Source organism: Pseudopodoces humilis, chromosome 7 (genome assembly GCF_049639895.1).
Source record: "Pseudopodoces humilis isolate 2021_Gansu_Grassland_sample_001 chromosome 7, ASM4963989v1, whole genome shotgun sequence".
Lineage (NCBI taxonomy): Eukaryota > Metazoa > Chordata > Aves > Passeriformes > Paridae > Pseudopodoces > Pseudopodoces humilis.
In genome coordinates this window covers 52,608,608-52,614,687 of record NC_142206.1, presented here as the reverse complement: position 1 = coordinate 52,614,687, position 6,080 = coordinate 52,608,608, and the positions used below count along the sequence as shown (strand labels likewise).

Here is a 6,080-nt window from a genome sequence, read left to right as displayed (position 1 = left end):
AGCATAGTTATGGTCTATCTTGTCAATTTGGTTTCTATTCATGCATGCTAAGTGAATTTTTATAGCTAAACTAGGAGTCCTTAAAAATGGGCCTTATACTGGAAATGCAGATGTGACTTACTGTGAGTTGTGCTAAGAGAGCATCCCTGCCCCTGGGGAGCCAGAGACAGTAATCAGAATTCCCTTTTCCCATGCACATAACACGACTTGCAGGCACTCTTTCATCTGCACTGAGAGGCAGGAAGGAGAGGCAGAATTAGCCCCTCATTACAATAATGTTTCTCACACTTTCTCCAGCTCCTCTCTGCAGGCATTAGTAAAGGGGGCCTGGCTGTCAGAGATGCTGAAAACCTACAGCACCAGTTAAAAGAAACCAGAGAGCAGGGTGCTCAGTGGCTCTGGAAAATCAGAGCCACAGAGCTTTAAACAAATGCTTTTTTGCTCTTAAAAATATAAATATATGAACTCACCTTAACTTTACTCTCTATTGTGAGTGCTTTGTTGAAAGGAAATTGTGCATTTTCCAGACTATCTGATTTCTCTTACAGCTTCGCTATAAAGTGTACTGCATACATACATCAATATATTTACGTGCCTGCTTCACAGCTGCAAAGAAAATGAAGCCATCTCAATCACCTTCACATTCAGCAATAGAAAAAACTGATTTTTTTTCCTCACTCAATGCCAATTAAAATGCGAAATGTGGATAATCTGATCTCCTCTAAATATTCCAATCCCCTCCATAGCACAGAGCGGATACACCTCCATCCTCAGTGCCAACCTGAACCTTTTCTAAGACTGGAAAAAGCAAAAGAACAGAGCCTGTACAGTCTTATTACTTATTTATTTAAAATGTTGTAGCTGTGCCTCCCTTCATCTCTTGGCTCCTTACCCAAATGAGCAACATCACAGGACCTGACTACCAGCAGACACGACACCTCCACTAAAATGAATGCATTTATACTGATTTATGGCAGCCAAGGAGCTGCCACAGCACATCCAGGGAATACCCACCTCTCCAGAAAAAAGGTACACCTCTGACAGTGCCTTCCCAACGTCTTCCCTGTATTTCTCGCAGATCCCATGCCTTAGTGGAGTAGGAGCCATCCCCACCCCAGCTTCTAACCCTGCCTCTCTTGCTGCACCGAGTGCTGAACCACTTTGTCCTGATCATAGAGGCTCTCCCCTGGAAAGGCACAGAGCCAAACCTGGCATGAACCGATCAGATATGTACAAAGGGAAATCTTGACAGCATCTGTGAACAGAGTTTAAGAGAAAGGAACAAAATAATACCACATATGTTAACAGATTGAAATGGTAGCTATGGTGACCACGGACAGACAAAGAACAAACCATTTTGACTGAATTCAGCCAATTCTTTCTGACAACAAACTGCAAGTATAAAGCAAACTTTTAAAAATCCCTAATGAAATCATTATAACAAGTCCATTCAGCTCTGTTTGGCTTGTTTGCTTTCTAAATTTCCATTGCAGCTATTACATTAAACCTATTAATCATTGATGTAGTCAAATAATTTACACCAACTAAAAATAGGTGTTTTCTCACTGTAAAATAAAAAAAAAAAAAAATTAAAAAATTAACTGATTGCAGTTTTCAAGGAAAAAAATTAAAAGCAAGGAATAGTTATTGTGAAATGGCAGACATTCATAATTCAGGGCATTTTCTTGTGCATGACAGAGTGTCTGGGTTTTGTAGAATATGGGCTTGTTTATAGAAGTTGAATTACTTTCCCTATCCTGATATGCATCGTAGCTATGAAAAATGACTGTCCTGTTCATTGTGTATCACAGTGTCAAACGTCTCAGCGCCTCTTTCCTCCAGTGTGCCACGGTGCTGGAGCTCTCCCATTGAGGGCTGGCCAGTTGTGCCTAAGGGAATTGAGCTGAGGGCGACGTGGGAGAGCAGAGAGCTGAGCTCTCGAGGAGCAGAAAAGCTGCCTACTAAGAGCCAGCACTGCAAATAGGCAGGCAGGAGATGGGGAGGATTACTCCAGTGCCAGCACAGCATAAGGCTGCTCAAAGTGCTGGGCAGCTGCTTGCTTCAAACTCCCCCCCAGGAGGCTGGCAGGGACCAGAGGAGCCCCCTCAGTGAATGTCGCGATGGAGCCTCCAGCACATCCTGCTGTGGAGCATCCAGGCATGCCTTGATGGAGACCCCACTGCCTGCTCGCTTTTAGTCTGGAGCACACCTGAAACAGGCGATGCTGCCCCTCCACCCTGTCCCTGCACCCAGCTGCGCTCACGGGGTAAAATTTTAGAGCACAACAAAAAATCTTACTTCTAACCTGTGGCAAAGCTGCAGTCATTTCCCTGAGTGAGGGTTTAATACTTAACTTGGCGTGCTTGGTCTCTTTGCAGACTGTACAGTTCCTAACCACATGAATTTGCATTGTAGCCGTGCTTTTGATGCTCCAGGAGCAGTAACTTCAGATTTCTGCAGTGCACAGACACTCTCAACTCCACTCTCACATTTCCATCTGCACGAACTCTTCGTTCTTCAAAGAACAAAACAAACCTGAAAAGCAAACTCGCAAGAAGTGCCCACCATTCAAACGCTGCTCTCTTTTATCTGTGAGCTGACGGAGGCTCTGGCTCAGCCTTCTGCCAATTAAATTAAGCTCCCAGCTCTGCCATCGCCGCCTGCCTGACGAAGGGCACTTTCACCGCCTGGCTGTGCCTGCAGAGCCCGCACACCAGAGAGGGACCGAGTTTATGGCTTTTCCTTTCTGCCTGCCACGGCCCTTCCCTGCGCTCTCCACCCACACACTTGGCTCTCGCTCCTGCCAGCGCACAGGGCAGGTCCTTCGGGACTGTGCTGGCTCCGTGCGGGTCCCCCGAGAGCAGAGCTGAGCCACGGTGAGCACACGTGCTCCTGTCCTTCCCACAGGGACGGCCGGGCAATGAGCATTCGGTCCTGCACAGCCTCACCTGCTCAACACGTTTGCTTTTGCTGCACCCTAAGTGCGGCAAGGAGAACATGAAGAGAAAAAACTGGCACGTTTTCTTTCGGTATTGCCGGCAAACAGTAAAGAAACAGTTACTTTAATTTTATGTGCAGTAAACCCTCACTAGATGGCTCCTTACAGCAAGTAAATATATTCCCCACAGAAGGAGCACTGATGTGGCATAGTCTGTGTGAAAGCAGAGCTAGCGTGTTGCTAACTGGGCTGTATGGCTGGCTGAGTGCTTTGCATGGAAAAGCAGGATATAACACGGGTGTGTGTGGGTGAGCAAGTGAACGCTTACACAAATTACGAATGACACCGCTCTGCGAGTCGTGAACTGTGAGTCACATGGGCACCGGTGTCTCAGGCACATCAAAAATGCAACTTGCCCTTTTCTCTAGGTTTTTATGTTAATTTGCTTCACATTCAACTTTCTAATTCAGAACACAGAACTGGGTTGTGGTCAAGGGTACCAGCAGTGGAGATCCTGCAGCGGAAACAGCTGATCCCAGCAGCCAAGGTAACAGATGGTATTAAAGCTGAACCCCCTAATGTCATGTAATCACTCCTGAAAAAAATAAGCAATGCTTGCTTCTGAAATGCCCCCCCATTACTATCACGAGAACATGTTATTTATAATGTGTGTATTGGCAGGATGTTCTGGGCAGAAGAGCAAAAAGAAATGAGCTGTCATCTGCAGTTAACCTCTCATTCATACATCACTGTGCGCTTTCAGTGGTTCAAGGTTATGCAAGTTGATTGTGCCCTCATTAACGAGCAGTGTTAATTGATGTCTATCCTGCTTTGAGACAAACATGTATATTATGTGTTAAAAGTACTGCAGGCTGTGAAGGAGCTGTATGGTATACAAATGTATAGGGGCCCTGCATAGGGAGCTGTGGGGAGAGGTTGTGAAATGCTAGGACTGATTTAAATCCACCAGCGATTCCAGTCTGTGCAGCCCACATCCCTGCAAGACAACCTGGCACTGGCTCAAGGGCCGAATGACTTCTGCTGGCAGAACTCTGCCACTGTGTGTGCCCCCAGCTCCCCACTCTGGCTCTTGTTGCACCCCTGGGCACTCTGCCTACAGCCCACTTTTCACGGTGAATTAGCAGTGATTTCAGTTTCCCTTAAGCCCCAAGGCTGTAACCTCTGGCCATCAGCAGCTTATAGGTGGTTTAACCACCAGTGCACCAGGGCAAACAGACACAGAGGAAGGTGTTGTCCATTTCCATATAAACTGCCCCTGCTCAGGAGTCAGAGGCAGTGGAGCCAGGTCGGCTCCTGGTCTGTGTCAGCAGCCCTTAGGGCTTTATCCAGCCTCTTTTCTCTTACATTTCCCTCTGCTCATATGCTGGCATAGTGCTAACTCAAAATGAACTCAAGTACACAGGCCCACGAGTCTCACCTCTTCTGGTGAGGGACAGAAAACAAGGGTTGACATTGTGTCAAACTTGTACATCATGAAAGATCTTTTATTTTTTGCTGAGAGCTGCTGAAAATCAGCACAGATAAATATCCCAAACCAGGTCACAATCACACAACATTGATGCAAATATTACTTAAATTAGACAATTATGGCATTTACATTAAATAATCTACTGGAATATTATAAATGCTCAAAAGAATTGAAATACGTCTCATAAGCAAGCATAAGCCATTCCAGGCCAATGCAAGAATTTACCAATAAAGTAATACTTGATCATCTAATTAATGGAGCTGTTATCTCCCCATAACAAGCGGGGCTTAGAGCTTTTAGGCTGTTAAACACTCTGTCTCAATGCTTAAAAGCAAGTAGCACCCAACAGACCTTTCCTTTTCTCAGTAACTTTCCCTTGAAATGCAGTTGTTTACTTCAGGCCTTGAAGGCCGGATTAAGAGTGGAGATTGTTTGCTTTAAATTATACACACAAATTTTATTGTCATTCCTTCTGCCACTAACATACTATTTAATAAATATCAAAGTGGCATAGCTCACTTACTGCAAAAGTGAAAGGGTCAAATCTGTGAATCCAGAAATAATACTGAGATTTTCCTCTCTTTTCACAAAATGTACTTGCAGCACGCAGCATTGAAGTGCTTCCAACTTTCATAGCAACAAGGAGAAGCAGCTCATGAGTCAGCCCGAAGAGGAAATATGTCATTAGCCAGGGAGTTTTCAACATATGCAAAACCATCAACGTGTCTATGGCATCCAGGGAGGAATTTTTATAATATTCGTTGTAGTCAGCAGTTCATTGCCAGAGCTGTGGGTGTGGGCAGGTATCTCAGTGGCTGAGGCTGTGACTGCCCCCAACATCACTGAGCATTTCACTCCATGACTCTCATGCTCCTCCTTTTCAAGACAGGAAACAGACGAGACATATTTGTTTTTGATAACTGCTGGAAAGACCCAGCTAAGTCCTCGTGGTTGTACCTTGAGTTCCTCTTCATCCTCCGTACCATGCTCACCACACCAAGGAAGGGGTAGGGCTCTTATCTCAGCTTTCTGCAGTTCCAGCCCTTCTCTAACTGAATGAAAACAAACACAAAGGAAAAAATAATCAGCTTCCTACATTTTCTTGCCTGTGTAAATTATGCATCACACTCATTATAGGAAAAAGGAAGACACAGATTTGGAAATCAGTTGTGAGTTTCTCCATATTTCTTAAAATTATGCAAGTATTACAGCTGCATACACTGGGGACTTTCTTTTTTCATGCAGCTTTACACCAAAATAAAGGCCTCAGTTGTTCTAGTTGGTGATTAGGCTCAATATTATGCCTCTGGGAATGGGAAGCATGGGGACTAAGAGGAACAGAAAACTTAATGAATTCTTTATTTGAAGAAGGAAAAAAAATTCAAAATGTTTTCCAGAGCTCACAGGAGAGACTTGGAAGCTCTTCCCTCTTCAGGAAAATGCAGCTCTTCCAGGTGAAAAAATTAACCTTCCTCTGGTCTCAGCTGCCCATCACCAAAGGTTTCCTTGCCCTCAAAGCCCAAGCTGAGCTGCAGAGCACAAATTCTCCCAGTGGCTAAAATAAAGTCACCAGCCCCTTTACTAGATCTTTTACTAGTATGGCTCACACCAGCACATCTCCCTGCAGGACTTGGGACTCACAGTGGGATGAAT

General features: G+C 44.9%; 1 protein-coding gene across 1 annotated transcript in view; it reads right to left on the bottom strand.

The window, feature by feature from the left end:
- Positions 1 to 4,459: 4,459 nt before the first annotated feature.
- The window catches only part of LOC148184034 (uncharacterized), a 44,053-nt gene continuing 42,432 nt past the window's right edge, over positions 4,460 to 6,080 (bottom strand). Inside the window, exon 3 of the transcript XR_015772956.1 lies at positions 4,460 to 5,479. The gene's annotated coding sequence lies outside the window, so the exon portion shown is untranslated. The remainder of the gene's footprint in view (positions 5,480 to 6,080) is intronic.